Raw genomic sequence first — 18,060 nt, 5'->3', positions numbered from 1 at the left:
CAAGACTTTTTCATCTTGGTAGGAGGAAGAGGCTCTGCTTCCCTAGAGACTTATGAGCGGAGGAATCTCATCAACATAGGAGGCCCTGCTGGGAGGCCTGGGAAGCCTAGGAAGCCCTGTCGTTATTCATGCGAATGGTCAATTGCTTGCAGTTGGAAGCTGGGTAGGAAGTCTGGCAAACGTCGGCATTGCTTGTGCTTCAACTTCTTTTTTTTTTTTTTTTTTTTTTTTTTTTGAGGCGGAGTCTGGCTCTGTCGCCCGGACTGGAGTGCAGTGGCCAGATCTCAGCTCACTGCAAGCTCTGCCTCCTGGGTTTACACCATTCTTCCGCCTCAGCCTCCCGAGTAGCTGGGACTACAGGCACCCACCATCTCACCCGGCTAGTTTTTGTATTTTTAGTAGAGACGGGGTTTCACCGTGTTAGCCAGGACGGTCTCCATCTCCTGACCTCGTGATCCGCCCATCTCGGCCTCCCAAAGTGCTGGGATTACAGGCTTGAGCCACTGCGCCTGGCCTGCTTCAACTTCTTAAGTGACATTTTCCTACAGGACGCCTTCAGCAGGCAGCCTGGAAGGATCAGAAGAAGATGGGAGAACTTCCTTCCTGCTCGCCACTTAGGGGCCAGAATGACCTTTGTTACTTGGACTTTTCCTTTTCTCCTCCTCATCATTGTTCTATCCCCACTAAGACCAGCATTATTATGGAAATATTAAGTTAGAAATCTAGTCATGGCCAACATGAGAGAGGGACAGGGATGCATACGGGAATCAAACTGAATACATCTTGTGTTGTCATCCCCCGTAGGTGCTTCTGCTGGTGTCAGTCATTGGGACTGGATTATGTCTAAGCATCTTCAGCCTCACAGGGGTAATTGAAAAGTTGAGGTGGAGTTTGCTTTTGAAGAGATAAGCTCGTATGATGCGGAATCCAGCCTTGATGGGGAGCGGGGGTCACTCCAACCAAGGCCTTCACAAATGGCTTCAACTGGAGCCCTTGGGTTCATATCGAAATGAAATTATTAGTCTAAATGATTGAAAGATAATAATGTCTATTACACAATTAAAAACCAGATCATACACCTGCAAATTCATGTTTTAAACTAAGCTTCCATGTGGTGAGTGACACAATTATATTGGGTCATACCTTTTTGCATTGAAAATATTAACTTGTGGCCAGGTGCAGTGGCTCATGCTTGTAATGCCAGCACTTTGGGAGGTCGAGACGGGCGGATCACAAGGTCAGGAGTTCAAGACCAGCCTGACCAATGTGGTGAAACCCCATCTCTACTCAAAATACAAAAATTAGCCAGGCATGGTGGCGCCTGTAGTCCCAGCTACTTGGGAGGATGAGGCAGGAGAATCGCTTGAACCTGAGAGGTGGAGGTTGCAGTGAGCTGAGATCGTGCCATTGCACTCCAGCCTGGGCAACAGAGTGACATCCTGTCTCAAAAAAAAAAAAAAAAAAAAAAAAATTAACTTCTGGCCGAGTGCGGTGGCTCACACCTGTAATCCCAGCACTTTGGGAGGCTGAGGCTGGCAGATCACCTGAGGTCAGGAGTTCAAGACCAGCCTGACTAGCATGGTGAAACCCCGTCTCTACTAAAAATACAAAAATTAGCCGGGTATGGTGGTGGGCGCCTGTAATCCCAGCTACTAGGGAGGCTGAGGCAGGAGAATCGCTTGAACCTGGGAGGCAGAGGTTGCAGTGAGCCAAGATTGTGCCACTGCACTCCAGCCTTGGCAACACAGCAAGACTCCATCTCAAAAAAAATTTTTTAACTTGTGTGATGCAAGTATTTTAACCTCAATTTTAACCCCGTTTTAGTATTCCCTTTGTGTGTGTGTGTGAGTGTAGAACCTCAGGATATGGATGTGGCCGGAAAATTCTTGGCCTTTAATGCTTTCCTATCTGAGCTGACTAGAGAGAAGAGATCTGGATTCTCTAAAGGACATGAAGCGCAGGAGCAGGCAGAGCTAGTGTGATGTTACAGTTTGGAGTCAGCGTTCTAAGGACTTGAAAGTCTATTTGTCAGGATTGAGCTTGGATGTGGATCACGAAAGACTGCCTTCTACCCAGTCAATGGTTGAAGACTTTCCAAAGTGCCAGGCACTGGATGGCTTGTTGCTGCACTCACTTGGACATACCTCATGAAAACCATCTTTAAGTCTCTATTGGTGATATCAAACATGTTCAAAAATGACTAAAAGAAGATAGTGCTTCTGAAGTTGGTATTTTGTCAGCAGGTCGCCATGCTGTACGGGTCGCATACTTTTTGTAAGATGGTGGCTGGGCACTGGAGGCAGGGCTGGATCCCAGGGGTCAACAAGGATGCAGCAGCCTTCCTACGGCTATATAATGTGCCATGGCCAGGACAGGAGAGGGGAAGCTCAGGCTAAGTGAGATCTCAGGTTCTCAGGTGGGAGCAAGACAGTTGACTGGCAAGACAGCCAAGGGTCCCAAAAGGAATGAAGTAGGAACAGGCAGGGATCACAAGGGGGCAGACTTTTCTTCCTCAGCCCCTCTCAGCCTGAAAGGCTAATACCACCACCTGGTTCTGGAGCCCATTTGGCACCAGAAGGTTCCATTCAGCAGGCCCTGCCCACCTGCCTATGGAAAGGAGGCTGGGTTTCACAGCTGGCAATCCAGTTTCTTGCTGGGACCAGGACCCTAAAACCATGCCTAGATTCCTTGAATTCTAGACCCAGTTCCCCATCCCCTCAGCCCCCGAGTGGCATCCTGTGCCTCAGAGTTGCATTTTCAGAACTTTATTGCTGCCAACCAATCTGACTTCTGTTATCTCTGAATCATCTTCTCCCATTTCCTCTGCAAAATCAGCCCTCCTCAAAAGCCAAGATTAAACTTGTCTACTCCAAAGGAAATGAAATCAGGATTTTTTTTCATATGAAATAGAAAATCATTTATTTAAAGTATTTATTTATTTTTTCTAGGACAAAGTGTAATTTAATTTAATTGAATGCGTTTTATTTATGTTATGTTATTTTATTTATTTTATTTGAAGTTCCGGGGATACATGTGCAGGATGTGCAGGTTTGTTACATAGGTAAATGTGTGCCATGGTGGTTTGCTGCACCTATCAATCCATCACCTATGTTTTAAGCCCAGTATCCATAAGCTGTTTCTCCTAATGCTCTCCTTCCCCAGAACCCACTCCCCAACAGGCCCCAATGTGTGTTGTTCCCCTCCCTGAACATGTGTTCTCATTGTTCAGCTCCCACTTATAAGCGAAAACATGCAGTGTTTCGTTTTCTGTCCCTGTGTTAGTTTGCTGAGGATAATGACTTCCAGCTTCATCCATGTCCCTGCAAAGGACATGATCTCATTCTGTTTTATGGCTGCACAATATTCCATGGCATATATGTACCACATTTTCTTTATCCAGTCTATCGTTGATGGGCATTTGGGTTGATTCCATGTCTTTGCTATTGTGAATACGGTTGCAATGAACATACGTGTGCATAGTATCTTTATAATAGAATGATTTATATTCCTTTGGGTAAATACCCAGTAATGGGATTGCTGGGTCAAATGGTGTTTCTGGTTCTAGGTCTTTGAGGAATCACCACACTGTCTTCCACAATGGTTGAACTAATTTACATTCCTACGAACAGTGTAAAAGAATTCCTATTTCTCCACAGCCTCGCCAGCATCTCTTGTTTCTTAACTGTTTTAATAATCGCCATTCTGACTGGTGTGAGATGGTCTCTCATTGTGGTTTTGATGAAATCAGGATTTAAAAGAGATACTTGCACTCCTATGTTCATTGCAGTGTTATTCACTGTAGGTAGAATATGGAACCAACCTAAGCATACTCCAATGGATGATTGGATAAAGAAAATACGATAAATATACACAATCAAATATGATTCAGCCACAAAAAGAAGGAAATCCTGTCATTTGCAACAACATGGATAAACCTGGAGTACATTGTGCTAAGTGAAATAAGCCAGGCCCAGAAAGAAAAATACCACGTGATCTTACTTATGTGAAATCTAAACAAATCAAATACATAGAAGCAGAGAGAAGAATTGTGGTTACTCAGGGCTGAGAGTTGTGTGTGGGGAATGGGGAGATGTTGGTTACAGGGTACAAAGTTTCAGCTAACAGGAATAAGCTCTAGAGATCTGTTATACAACATGGTGACTATAGTTAATAATAATGCATTGTATACCTGAAAATTGCTAGATGAATGTTCTTGCCACTAAAAAAATAATAGATAAGTATTTGAGGTGATAGATATATCGATTAGCCTGACTTAATCATTCCAGGATGTATACATTTGTGAAAAAATCATTTTTTTTGTTTTTGCTTTTTGAGACAGGGTCTTACTCTGTTGCCTAGGCTAGAGTGCAGTGGTGTGATCACAGCTCATTGCAGCCTTTACCTCCTGGGCTCAGGAGGTCCTCCCACCTCAGCCTCCCCAGTAGCAGGGACTACAGGTGTGCACCACCACGCCTGGGTAATTTTTTTTTTTTTTTGAGGCAGGGTTTTGCCATGTTGCCCAGCTCATGTTTCTCCAACTCCTGGGCTCAACTGATGTGCCTGCTTGGCCTCCCAAAGTGCTGGGATTACAGGTGTGAGCCACCATGACCAGCCACATATTGGTTTTACACCATACATTTATATACATTTTCATTTGTCAGTTAAAAAACCCAGCTGGGATATAAGCTCATGTAACTGTGATCTGTATTGAGCCCCTGTTTTATTCTCCTTTCTGTTTCTGCAGAGGGGCTTGACCAGAAAAAGAGGCTGAGAGCTGCTTCTCTTACCAGGGACCTTCCCCAAGCCAGGCATCTCCAGAGATGGTGTGGAGCCTGGGGTAGCTTGTCCAGGCCTTTGATCACCAGTGATGCCATTGCTCTTCCCCATTTCACGTCTGCTGTGGCTTGCTGCTGAGGTTGCTTTCAGACCTCTGGAATCAGAAAAGGAGGTGACTGTATCAGGTAGCTCACATTTGCTTTTTATAAGAATTCTTTTCATGCTCAATTCTTTAAAAAGGTCCCCCCAAATACACATCACCTTGATCCCTATTCCATGTACTATATATGACTAAAGTGTTTGCCCTTCATCCCCACTCTAAAGGTGATTTATTTTTGTTGATGACAAATGAGATATTTTGGTTTCTTATTATCTACTTCATAAAAAAAATGTTATTACTAAAAATTTAAATTCACAGTTTTGCTTCATTTAAAAAATGGCCTGCATGCAATAAAACAGAATCATCATATTTCATTGATGGAGGTAGCTGAGGGGTTATCAGGTAGAATCTTTAATTTTACAAATGGGGAAACTGAGGCACAGTCTTTGTACAAGCTACTTCTCTCTACCTTAGTGAGCTTGTCAAGTCCCTTCTATGAACCGCTTTTAGCTAGAGGATTAGCAAGTAAAATTATTATTATTATAATTTTTTTGCTATGACTCCAGATGGGGTCCAAAGAGGAGTTTCACAGTCTCTTCTGTCTCTTCTCTGGGTTTTATGGAGACTTACTTTACCCTTCTGTGTTAGCCTCTTAAAAAACTGTGTTTACCTTAAAGGGGCACAGGAAAGGGTGAAAAGTATTTTTAAAAGGCTAAATAATCACATAGGAGTCATGCAAGTTGGCGCATGAGCCAGCAAATGGAATGATGATGTGGCCTTGGAGGCCTGATGGGTCCTCTCGCTGGCACAGTCCCTTCTGCTGCCGGCGCTCCTGTGCCTGCAATCTGAACGTCCGGGGCCTGGCCAAGGGGATCCTGGGGGCTCGAGGAACATGATGAGCTAAGAGGTGATATGGGGTCCCGGATAGGCAGGCAGTGAGGATGTGTGGAGTTGAGTACACATCAGGGTGGGAGACTGACTGCCCATAATGCATTTAAAATAGTGCATTTCAATTGGTGTTTGCCAGTTCCTAGTTGTGGCTGTTTGGGGGAGGCTCAAGAAAATGTTTTCACAGCCCTTGGGGATCCTGTAATGAGAATCATGTGTAAACGGAATGTCGACGAAGCCACACCTGGGGCACATTTGACCCAGGACAGACACTAATGTGGGAAAAGAGCCAGTGCCTTTTGAACCTGACCCGTTTTATGAAAAGATGCATATCAAAACAAACAAACAAAGCAACAACAGAACACTATGGAGTCTAAGATTGAGGTGTAGTTTCTGGAACAAAAGACAAAAGACTCAGCCACGCTTATGCTAAGAAGGAGAGCCAGGCAAAGAAAATGGTGCAGTCGCAGTCGGAAGGAAGCCTGTTTCACTTCGGCTTCATGTGCATCCCCCAGAGGGACTATCATGTTACCTTCCCAGTGAAAAGCAGGCGCTTTCAAAATGACTGCACAGCAGATGAAAAATGATTCTCGTCTGCCTATGGCTGCTGGGAGGTGCAGTGCAGTGCGGGACTCCTATGGGGGTATTTGTGGCTCCTCATGTCTCCCTGACCCAGGGTACCAGGACAATGGACATAAGGGACAAGATAAAGCTTATTTGAACAAAAATACCATCTTCAGATTCTGCTTTCATCACACATTTTGTTCTCTTTGCTACTAGGATGTGACAATGCAAAATTAATGTCCTGCTGGTCCTTTCAAGGATACCAGAGTTCTAGATTTTATTCTGTCTCAAATGTGGAGCCACTGAAGACTTCCCCAGTCAAAAGCTGTCCTTACCTTGGCAGAAGGAGCCCTTTATGATGATGTCTTTGCTTTTTCTCACACGCTTTCCCACCCTCACACCTGGGCCCAGTTTACCAAATGAATTCAGTTCAATAAATGCCCTTACTTTTCTTATACCACTGCTCCTTTGCTGGTGCCATTTCCTCTTCTCGCAACCCCTTTCCCCCATTTTTCTGCTCAAAAACTCCCTTCCACTTGTCTTGAGTCACAGCTTCCATGTAGCAGCCTGGGGCAGGTTTCCTTGCTTGGCATCACAGTGTGCTCATCTCTGTCATGGCCTTAATTGTACATAATGTGGTTATGTTGGGTGTTGTCTGCATGACCCACTGGACTCTAATCCTCTTGGGTGAAGGAAATGTGCTCATTCATCTTTGAAACTCCAGTGACCAGTAACTTGGACAGCATCTAGTACATGATAGGTGCTCAATAAATACCACTGATTGGTTGAATAAAAAAATTTCAAGCTCACGGGCTGGTAAAACTCTACCTAATTGCCAACTTTGGATGAAGACATTGAACAAGTGACCCACACACAATCCAGCAAAGGTCACTGAATCCAAGGAAGAGAATCCTGGATTCTTCTAGGGTCCACACTGTCTCTGGACGTCACTGGAAACAAAAAGCTTGCCAAGCAAAATAAATATTTTTCCTCTTTCTTCTGCCTCTACAATCCTCCTCATTCATAGCCTAGAGCAAGCCCTATACATTGAAGAAGTTTCCAGTGTCTGAGTTATTGCTCCCCACACAACTACGAGGGGATCACTTAAAGGCGTGGGTTATGGAACTTCATGGTGGACTTGGCTGCATTGTTGAACACAGTTTTGAGTTCTATCCTAGGGGTGCTTAGAGCCTGACTGTGATACTATCAGGTAAATTACAGTGATAGTTATCAAATTACCAAGAACTCCTGGACTGATGGCTGGTAATACATTTGCAATCTTGTAGCTTGATTTTTCCGCATTAATGCAAAGGAATAAATAATATGAAACTTTAGGCACTGTGACAAATTCTGTTGGTATAGGACCTTTCGGTTGTAAATAAAAACCCAACCTTGATGGCTTAAGCAGAAGGCAAAGGAATTTATGTGCTCACAGAACTGAAAAATCAGAGGAAACTGGCTTCAAGCATAGTTTGATTCAGGGGCTCAATGAAATCAAGGCTATCTTTTCTAGTGGCTCAGATTTCTCTTTCCTATGTTTGCTTTGTTCCCAGACAGTATCTTGTGGCCTTTCAGTAGCTCCAATGTTATTCTTCCCCAGCTCATATTAAAACAAGAGCCTGTAATCCCAGCACTTTGGGAGACTGAGGCAGGCAGATCACTTGAGGCCAGGAGTTCGAGACCAGCTGGCCAACATGGCAAAACCCTGTCTGTATTAAAAATACAAACATTAGCTGGGCATGGTGGCATAGACCTGTAATACCAGCTACTTGGGAGGCCCAGTCGTGAGAATAGCTTGAACCCAGGAGTTGGAGGTTGCAGTGAGCCGAGATAGCATCACTGCACTCCAGCCTTGGTGACAGAGCGAGGCCGTGTTTTGTTTTGTTTTGTTTTGTTTTAAAGTAAAACAAGAGAATGTTTTCTCCTAGAATCAGTTGCTCTAGTCCTGGGACTCATTCTGAGCAGGTCCCTTCCCTCATTCACTCCACCATCCCTGTGGTTTTGGAGGTTGAATGCCTTGATGGTATGACACCTGCTGCATTTATGAGACTGGAGGGTGGGGCCCCACCCAAGTTCTACTTCCAGAGGAGGAGGCATGACCAAGACACCAAAACAAGGTATAACAGACATTGATGGAAAAAACAATATATGTCCACTCTGTAAGACAGAGGTGTGGGCAGAGCTAGGTTATTCTCAGAGTCTGTCAAAGTTCACATTCCACATCCTGATCCCGGTCCAGGCCAGCCTTGTACAAAATATTCTTTTCTTACTCAGTACTTAAAATTTGAGAGATGACTCTGTTACACAGGATAAAATAAGAAGAAGCCCTTGATTGGAGTAAAGGTACTTTACTTTCCGTATGCATGTGAGATGCTTTCTTTTTGAACATCCTTTATAACCTCTGACTATAGTAATACAAAGAGGATGTGTTCTAATGACTGCTTCTTTGTCAAAACTTCTTGGTTAGAAGCCAAGCAAGGAAATAGGAGAAGGTCTAAGGCCAGTGGCTCCGCAGGCAGGCAGCCCTGGGCTGGAGTGGAGAGGACCCAGGGCTGGAGGGAGGTGAGGGCATAGGGATGAACAAGCCTGTCTGTCCCCAATGTCCTGTTGTATCCAGGAGGGGCATCTGTGGGAGGGTCATGATTCATTCGTTCATTCATTCTTTCTTTCATTCTTTCATCCGTCAAACATTTCCTGAGCACCTTCTATGTACTGTGAACACCTTATAGTACCCAACAAACTGTATGTTTTCAATCAATGTTTGTTGAATAAATAGAACCTGGGGAAACAGCCTTTCACTTTACAATTAGAGGTGAAAGGTTGAACATGAAATATCACTGTTTTTTACTCTAGTGTTAATGAGCTTCTGCCTTGCTGTAAGTACTGGTTAATAGATCCTTTCTGATTGGATGGAGAGATAGGGTGGTTACTAAAAAGCACAGCATTACTAATAGTTAACATTGGAGCTTCCTAGATGCTCCCATGCTAATTTCCTTTGTATCCATCATCCCATTTAATCCCCACAACAAATCTATAACTTGTTACTATTCATTATCCTCATTTTACAGAGTAGGGAATGTAGGCAATGAGAGGTTAACTAGCCTCCTACAATCACACAGATATTAACTGATGGAGCCAGGGTCCTCTTAGAAGGCAGTCCGCTTTTAGAACTGGAGCCTTAGTGCTGGAGGGGCTGGGTGGGTAAGCAGGGAATAGGAGCAGAAAGACAAAGCTCACAGCTTACCTAACATCATCTACCAGACAAATTGTTTATATTTAACGGAATCAGGCAGCTTCCAACGAGGGCTTTTGTGTTCCTTCTTTTTTGTCATTGTATTTTAAACTCGCGCTGTTCGCTTCCAAGCGGATCAAAGCCAGGTAGACATCAAGCAGGAGGGCCTTGAGACAGGGGGATGTGGGGAGAAGAGAAGTGAAAAACATGTTTTCCTCTAACCCCGAAGAGTCTCTCCCTGCCTCCTGCCTCCTGTAGCTTCCTTCACCCTCGGGTGGAGACTGTGGAAATCCCCACACAGATCCTTATTGCTTAGATTTGTTTTCATGAACAAAAGCAAGAGGGCAAGTTTGGTCACTGGAGTTTTATCATGTCCTACACTGATGTGGGCAAAGAGGATTGTGGAATTAAGCTGAGACTTTGGAAAGCTCTTTTTATGAGAATGTTTTGACATCTGCCAATATACAAACAGAAACCTATACAATGGCGATCACTGCTTCCTGCTGTTTCTGTAGTTATGCTAAGGGAAGCAGAGAGATGCTGATGTCTGCCAGAAGACTGTCAAGAGGAAATCCACACTGAAAGCAGCAGTGATAAGGACATCTCTTCCTCTGTTTATTAGAAACAAGAAGTATAAGAGAATTCTCCTCTGGAGGCAAATTGTCAGTGTGTTTAGTTCTCATAGCTATATGGTTGCTAACACAACAACTGATGGCAATCAAGACTTGGCTTGGTTTAACTGTGTTTGAAGACCGCAAGTTCCAGCCATGTAGATCTGGCCATTGCTTGCAAGCAGCCTGAAAAGTTGCCATGTGCACTGTTAGAGCTGCTGTTCCTGGAACTGTTAGGTCTCCATGTGAATTCCAAAATCTATAGCATTTCACTACTGGGAAGAAGCTCGGAGCTCTTGTTACAGATGGGTGTGACCCTAAATGTCCCAGTGCTTAGTTGATGACAGAGCTGGACCTAGGTCGATGCTATGTCTAACCCGTGCCTCCTCTCATCTTGGGGGTGATGCTTGGCCTTGACTGTCAGGCTCCATCCTGTCAAGAGGAAAGATGGGAGCCCCTGTCTGATTATTGAGATCCTCAGAGAGCTTCGACTAAATGATCCCCTATGTGCTATGCTGAACTCTTGATGGGCACTGTTTCGCCCAGGCTCCTTTCCACTCAGAAGCACTCTCCGGCCCTGATTTCAGTCTTGTAGGCTGCTGTGGACACACAAGTAGTCACCACAGACTGAGCTAGAATTGAGCAAAAACTCCCGTGGGGAAAATGGTCCTGTCTTGTCACCAATTCCCTGAGTCTTCTGTTGCTATGTTCTTATTTATTTAACTTTAACTGAATCTCATGAAGAGACGCATCACTGTGCTGTGGGAAAGGGAAGTATCCCGGGAGTTCCACTGCTTGGGTCCGAATCTAAGTTCAGCCCTTTAACAGCAAGTTCCTTGGGAAAGTCCCTGAAACTGTCCATGCCTCAGATTTCCTCATCTGTAAATCAGGATAATAATAGAAAGGACCTTAAAGAAATCTCTGTGTACAAAATGAGACAAACATATATAAAGTACTTAGAGCAGTCCCTGGCACAGAGTAAGCATTCAATTTACGTTTATTGTTATTATAGAAGTTATATAGACTATACATAGAGTACAGTGCTTGGGCCTCTTTTCTGATGTGAATTTGGCTATTTATTTGGCTGTGATATAACTACCTATATATATTAAAAATGAATGAATGCCAAGCATCTGAGAGCATGCTTTCTCATTAAATTCCTCCATTCATTCACCCATACATTCACACAACACCTAATGCTCTGTGCCAGCCACTCTTAGGCTTTGAAGGCCTGAGAAAGAGCAAAGTAGATGCTTCTCTGCACTCAGGGTTGACAGTCCAAAGGGGAGGAGAGATAACAAGAAAGCAGTTACACCATTTTAAAAAATATCGATAAATACTTGAGTAATTTCTATAAAGGAGGCGGGAAAGGGTCAGGACAGTGCTAAGGTCTTCAGACCTGCTTCAGCCTGGGGCTGGGGAGGCTCAGGGGAGCTGAACTTTTGCTGTGTTCTTTCTGTGAGTAATGCAGGATTGTGGCATTTATGCATTGGTCAGTCAGCAGTGGCCAAATCTGGGGGTGTCTGGCTGTGAAGGAGTGTGGGAGAAAGTTGAAAGTAGATGAAGTAGAAGTTTCCATTCAAGGATGAGATTCCGTGAATCTACCAATGTCTGCCTGTTTACTGAACATTTACTAAGGCCAAGACCCATAGGATATGGGGTAAGGTATGGGGGTAGGCAGAGTGGAACTTGGGGGTAGAAAATAAGAGAAAGTAAAGAGAATGCCTGCTCTCAAGAAACTGAAAATATTTTGTTGGGAAGACAAAGTGCATACGTATAAACAGACCATGGCAGGCCATCCCTGACTTAAATAAATGAAATTTATATCTGTTCCTTTCCTTAGAATGGCTGAATGGCCCAAATTTGTGACCTAGGTGGCATAGGAATTTGCATTCCCTCTGAGGTGTCTAGAACTGCCAAGTCCCCCTGCCTGGGGTGTGGAATGTCCTTGTTGCAGAGCAAGAATGTCCTCCAGCCTACTCAGGCGGCTTTAAGGGTCCTCTCTCACCTCTCAGGGCTGCCATTTCTCTATCCTCTGGCCCCAGCATGATCCATCATTGTCTCCTCTTGTGCTCACAGTAGGTTGCATTGACCTGGCATCTCTCTCGTAGCATTTTCTGCATGACCTGAGAGGGAGTGAGAGGTCTCTGCTAGATTTCACTGTGGATGGGCTGTGTCTTATGTTTTGGTTATTTCTTGCTGCATTACAAAGCACTCCAGAAGTTAATGGTTTAAAACCACAACGATGTAATTGCTCATAATTCTGGAGGTCAAGAATTCAGGTGAAGCCAGTGGTACAGCTTACCTCTGCTCCTACTTGGTGTTGCCTGAGGTGGCTCAGCTGGGGCTGGAGGTGCCAACATGGCTTCATTCACAAGTCTTGGTCCTGGCTGTTGGCCAGGGCATCTTAGTTCTCCTCCATGCAGCCTGATATGGTTGGGCTCTGTGTTCCCACCCAAATCTCATCTTGAATTGTACTCCCATAATTCCCACATGTTGTGGGAGATAATTTGAATCACGCGGGTGGTCTCCCGTGTGATTCTGAGACTTCCCCAGCCACGTGGGGAAGAACATACTGTTCTTATGGTAGTGAACAAGTCTCGCGAGATCTGATGGTTTTATCTGGGGTTTCTGCTTTTGTATCTTCCTCATTTCTCTTGCCGCTGCCATGTAAGAAGTGCCTTTTGCCTCCCGCCGTGATTCTGAGACTTCCCCAGCCATGTGGAACTGTAAGTCTAATGAAACCTCTTTTTCTTCCCAGTCTCTTGTATGTCTTTACCAGCAGTATGTACACAGACTAATATACAGCCTCTGTCTCCAGCAGTGTTATCATTCAACAGTCTACCTAGAGCCTTGTTATATGACAACTGGTTCCTAAAGAGGTGAAAATGGAAAGTCCAAGGTCTCTTAAGGCCTAGCCCAAAAGTCACATAGTGAAACCTCAGTGAAAGCAGACAAAAGGCCACCTAGATTCAAGGAGAAGGTGACATAGACTCCACCTTTTGATTGCAGGAATGACAAAGTCTCACTGCAGAAAAGATTGAAGGAGGGGTGGATTACTGCAGCCACCTTTGGTAACATCTAAGTTATTTCTAACAGTTAGCACACCCCTGGAACATAATAGTTACTCAATAGGAATAAGATCTAACATTGAATAAGCTTCTTTTTTTTCTAAGCATTTTACATGCATCATCTCATTTAATCCTCATTACTCTTGGAGGTATTATTATCCTCATTTCACAGAGCCAATTGAAGCTTGGGAATGTTAATCTAACTCTAGCTAATTAGCATTAGCTAATCTAATTCTAGTCTAGTTCTAACTCCACAGTTTACAGTTACTAGTAAAGTGTGGAACTAGAATTCAGACTCAGGCAGCCTGGCTCCAGAGGTTAAGCATGTAAAGCCTCTATTGAAAGATCAGGTTTTTTATAGTTAACTCTTCCCTGGGATCATTGTGTCACCATTATAGCCCTGTGGCTGTTTCTGCTGATTCCTTGTTGAGACCTGAGGGAGAGAGATGGTGCCTGATAGACCCAATTCCTTTGAAACCGGAAGGGACGTGAGCATGCCCCATGGGCTGGGCTCTAGCTGTGAACCTGCTCCCAGCAACTCTTGCCCTCTTGGGAGGGAAACATCTCTGGTAGCAGATGCCCTGCAATGGGTTGACAAATGATTCTGTGTGATGTGGTGCCAACTGGTGGTGGATTTTTCATGTTTTGGTGAAATTTCCGTGAAGTTTATATTTGTTCACTTAAAAGTTATAAGATTTTGTCCTTCCTACTTTTTTGGGACTCATATTTCATTTTATGAAACTATTTTTTGAGACAGAGTCTTACTCTGTCACCCATATTGGAGTGCGGTGGCACAGTCTTGGCTCATTGCAGCTTCCGCCTCCTGGGTTCAAGCAGTTCTTGATCCTCAGGCTCCTGGGTAGTTGAGATTACAGACTTGTGCCCCAATACCAGGCTAATTATTTTTTTTTTTTGTATTTTTAGTAGAAATGGGGTTTTGCCATGTTGGCCAGGCTGGTCTCGAACTCCTGGCCTCATGTGATCCACCAGCCTCAGCCTCCAGGGCTGGAATTACAAGCGTCGGCCACCATGCCTGGCCCGTTTTATGAAATGGTTTCATAAAATGGCATGAGTCACCACACCCGGCCTTAGAATGTTCCAGACCAGCTCCGTGAGGACAGAGATGTGTAGATGCAGAAACATCAGTGCTAGCTGAGAGCCCTGTGGATTTTCAAAACAAAGTCAAGTTATCAGAGTAACAGGTCTTTTCTTTCCAAATCCTCAAGCCAGCTGAGGAATTATCCCTTGGTTCTCAAGAGTCCTGGGTAAAATATTTGAATTATGGCCAAATGCCACTTTTTAAAAGATAAAAATGAAAAACAAAATTGTATCAGGTAAAAAATTTAAGAGTCTTAAGTTGCATATAGCAGAGGGGATTCTGGGAAGATGGCAGTGAGTAAACACCTCAGATGCCCTCCTTGTCTTGCCTCTTCCCATCACTTACCATCTGTTCTAGGCTTGCATGTGGGCAGGACTTGAAGGGTGTGATCTTTTGACTCTGCCAGGAGCCAGAGGAGGCCAAGCAGGTGGAGAAATTTGCACCACTGGGTGGGAGTCTAGACATCCAGGCGAGGGCAGTATACCTCCGCATTCCCAGAGGTCTGTGGCCCACAGACAGTGTGTTGCGCCTCCCTTGTGCATAGTCCTAAGAGGACCTCTAGGTAGCCCCGCAGGTGTTGGAACTAGGCGGGAAGCTGTCTAGTGTACTAAGTTCCTACCTTCCCCTGAGGCTGGGTGAAGGCGAATCTTTCTGCTGAGCATTCCTGGGGAAAGAGAAGCTTTTTTTGTGGTGCTACACAGAGACTGACACTCCGCCAGCAAGACCTTGCACCTCCAACTACTCATGAGGTTGCTACTGCTTAAGATTCCCTGTCCATCCAATCTGAGCCCTGAGAACAAAGGGAAACAGAGGCAGCAAAGAAAATCAGTGAGGAAGAACAAGGTGAAGTCCAAGTATAGGTGACTGGAGGAGTCAAATAAATCACAACTTGATCAATAAAAGTTAACACAAAATGAAGCACTATGGAGTAAGAAAACTAATTTTTAAAAGTAAATATTCAGTAGATTAGTGAAAGAAGAACAATGCTGTTAAGAGAAAAAAATGTATTGGCCTTCAGGATGAAATAGAAAGACTTCAAAACAAAGAGCAAGGGGACATAAAGAAGTAAAATTAAATTAGTAATAAAAATGTCATTGAGGCCAGGTGTGGTGGCTAACACATGTAATCCCATCACTTTGGGAGACTAAGGCAGGAGAATGGCTTGAGGCTACGAGTTCGAGACCACTGGGCAACATAGCAAGACCCTATCACTACAAAACTGAAAAAATATTAGATGGACATGGTGGTGTGTGTCTGTAGTCCCAGCTACTTGGGAGGCTAATATGGGAGAATCCCTTGGGTATAAGAGTTTGAGGCTGCAGTGAGCTATAATTGTGCCACTGTACTCTAGCCTTGGGGACAGAACAAGATCCTGTCTCAAAAAAAGTCATTGATCAGTAATGTAAAGAAAACGATGCCTTACGGGACTTGAATTAATTGATGCAGTACTCAACTCTTGGCGTGTCAGGTAAGTGATAGTGTGTGCAGCAGACTTCCTGAGAACAGGGAAGGATATTGTAGTGCTAACTCAGATGTCATGGTGGTTATCTCAGAGCAAGAATGTATCAATCACTCCATGCTAGGAAAGACAGGAGACAAGTGTGCAAAGACAGGCATTGCTCCTTTTTCATGTTTGATCTTGCTGTTCTTTTTACTGGTATGGCAGGTTATGCCCACTGACAGACATGAGCAAAATGTTCTGGCTTGATGCCAAGAAGAGGGAAACATTGACTAGGTATTAAAAAAAACTTTTAAACAATGAATTGTTGAAAAACTAGAAGGTATCATCTAAGTTGCTGGTTGAGATACCATCACTTTCAATGTTCAAAGGAAGAACTGAAAACACTGACTGAAGTCAGTGGCTTCAGAATGCCAGCTGCCAAGGTCATAAGCTCCCTTGCTTGGAAAATAATACACTCCCGGAATGTGACTTTGGCAGTTTTTTCAATGTTGCATTGGCTCACCGCAAAACTTATTAGTATATCGTCAGCCATTTGACCTAGCTATGATTTTTCTTAAGTTTAAGTTTTGCAATGGTTACTTGTGATAGAGCTTTGAGGTATAGCTCTCCAGAAAGGATTGTGTGTGTGTATATATAGATACACACACAATATATATATATCTACACACAATATATGTATCTCATATATATAGATATATGAGAAGAAGGATGCATATGGGTATTGTGGAAGAGACTACTAGCTGTCCACCACACTTATTCTGCCCACCTTTATACCGGTAAGACCATAGTTCCCATCCTCCCTGCAGTGAGATGTGGCCATGTGACTCAGAGCTCTCTTTGGAATAGGAACAGAACAAATATGCACCATATTTAAACTTGATCCATAAAATCTTCACATTTATGCCTCTTCAAACCCCTTTTCATGCCTGCTGGCTGGATGCAGATGACTCTGAGGCCTTAAGAGAAACCAGGACTGTAATGTGGAAGGAGCTTGAGTTCCTAAATGCTCAGGTGGAGGAGAGCTGTGCACCAGGACCATCCGTGTTTCCTGTTACGTCTGCAAGAACCAAGTATTGTTGCATAAAGTCATTGACAATTTAGTGCTTATTTGTTACAGCAGCTAGTAATGCCCAAAATAAGATGGCAACTGTTGAACTGGCCATTGAATGTGCCTCACAGAAATTTTGTCTTGAAACAGTTTGAAAATATTTTCCAAACACACATATCATTATATGGTGTCTAAAAGTAGGCCGCACTTTTTCTCCAAGTGTGTCTTTGCCCTCTCACATTCCTGTCCCCTCCCAAGACTTGACAGAATCAAACAATTAGTTGGGAAGCAACTTCACATATCTCGTTTAACCAACAGCATTTAAATACGTGCCACATATGAGACCTGTGCTGAACTGTGGGATACAGATGTGGTCCTTGTTTTCTGCCTGCTTTCACAGGACTCCAGACTAACATTTTCCTGTGGCATATACCCAGATAAGTGTCCACTTTGAACACCTTTAACGATAGAGGACCCTATTCCTTCAATAGTTACCCATTTGATTGTGAAGTAACTATAATAAGAATATCTTCCTGATAGTAATCCAGCTGAAATAGCTGCTAATCACACCCACTCCTAAGAGACATCCAAAAGCTTAAAACATTTTTCTTCCCATTAAGATTTCTCTTCTTCAGGGTAAACAGTGTGGAGATCTTCCCCTCATTCCCAGTTGAACTTGGCTTTGAGGGCCTTCCCCACCTCCTGCAGGAATGGTCAGAATATTCCTGCCTACTCTTTTAGTTGAATCAATTACTTTTATACACTAGTGTCCCAGAAGGCCAGGGGACAGTCTCTCCTACCACGTTTCCTCTGTCATAGCCTAGACCTTACCTCTCAGTCCTGGGCCACTACCAGCTCTTTTATTTTTTTTTAATGTTTGTTCCCAATCCTGTTTTTTTACCTCCAATTATTAACTCATCTTTCCCTAACAAATTAAATTTCCAAAAGCCTGAATTTCATAGTCTTAACTCCTATCAATGGCTTACCCAGGTGCTGATTTTAACACGTAACTCACATATATAAAACCTTGTAGTGGCCTTTTTAAGCCTCTACAGCTTTAAGTCTGGATTCTGTTCTCATTTTCCAGTGTTCCCCTGGGCATTGTAAGGAGGGGCTTTGTCCCAAAGACTGTGCCAAGCCTGCCACAGAGCTTGGATTTTGTCCCCCCAGCCTGTACTTCCTACTGAGGAAGGGAGTGTTCTGGGGGTA

General features: G+C 43.9%; 1 pseudogene; it reads right to left on the bottom strand.

Moving 5' to 3' along the window:
• Positions 1-5,428: 5,428 nt before the first annotated feature.
• LOC115894091 lies at positions 5,429-5,559 on the bottom strand (annotated as a pseudogene).
• Positions 5,560-18,060: the final 12,501 nt, after the last annotated feature.

The sequence above is a fragment of the Rhinopithecus roxellana genome, chromosome 16, assembly GCF_007565055.1.
Source record: "Rhinopithecus roxellana isolate Shanxi Qingling chromosome 16, ASM756505v1, whole genome shotgun sequence".
NCBI classification, from domain to species: Eukaryota; Metazoa; Chordata; class Mammalia; order Primates; family Cercopithecidae; genus Rhinopithecus; species Rhinopithecus roxellana.
Note: the sequence above shows the minus strand (reverse complement) of the source record. Positions and strands in the feature narration are given on the sequence as shown.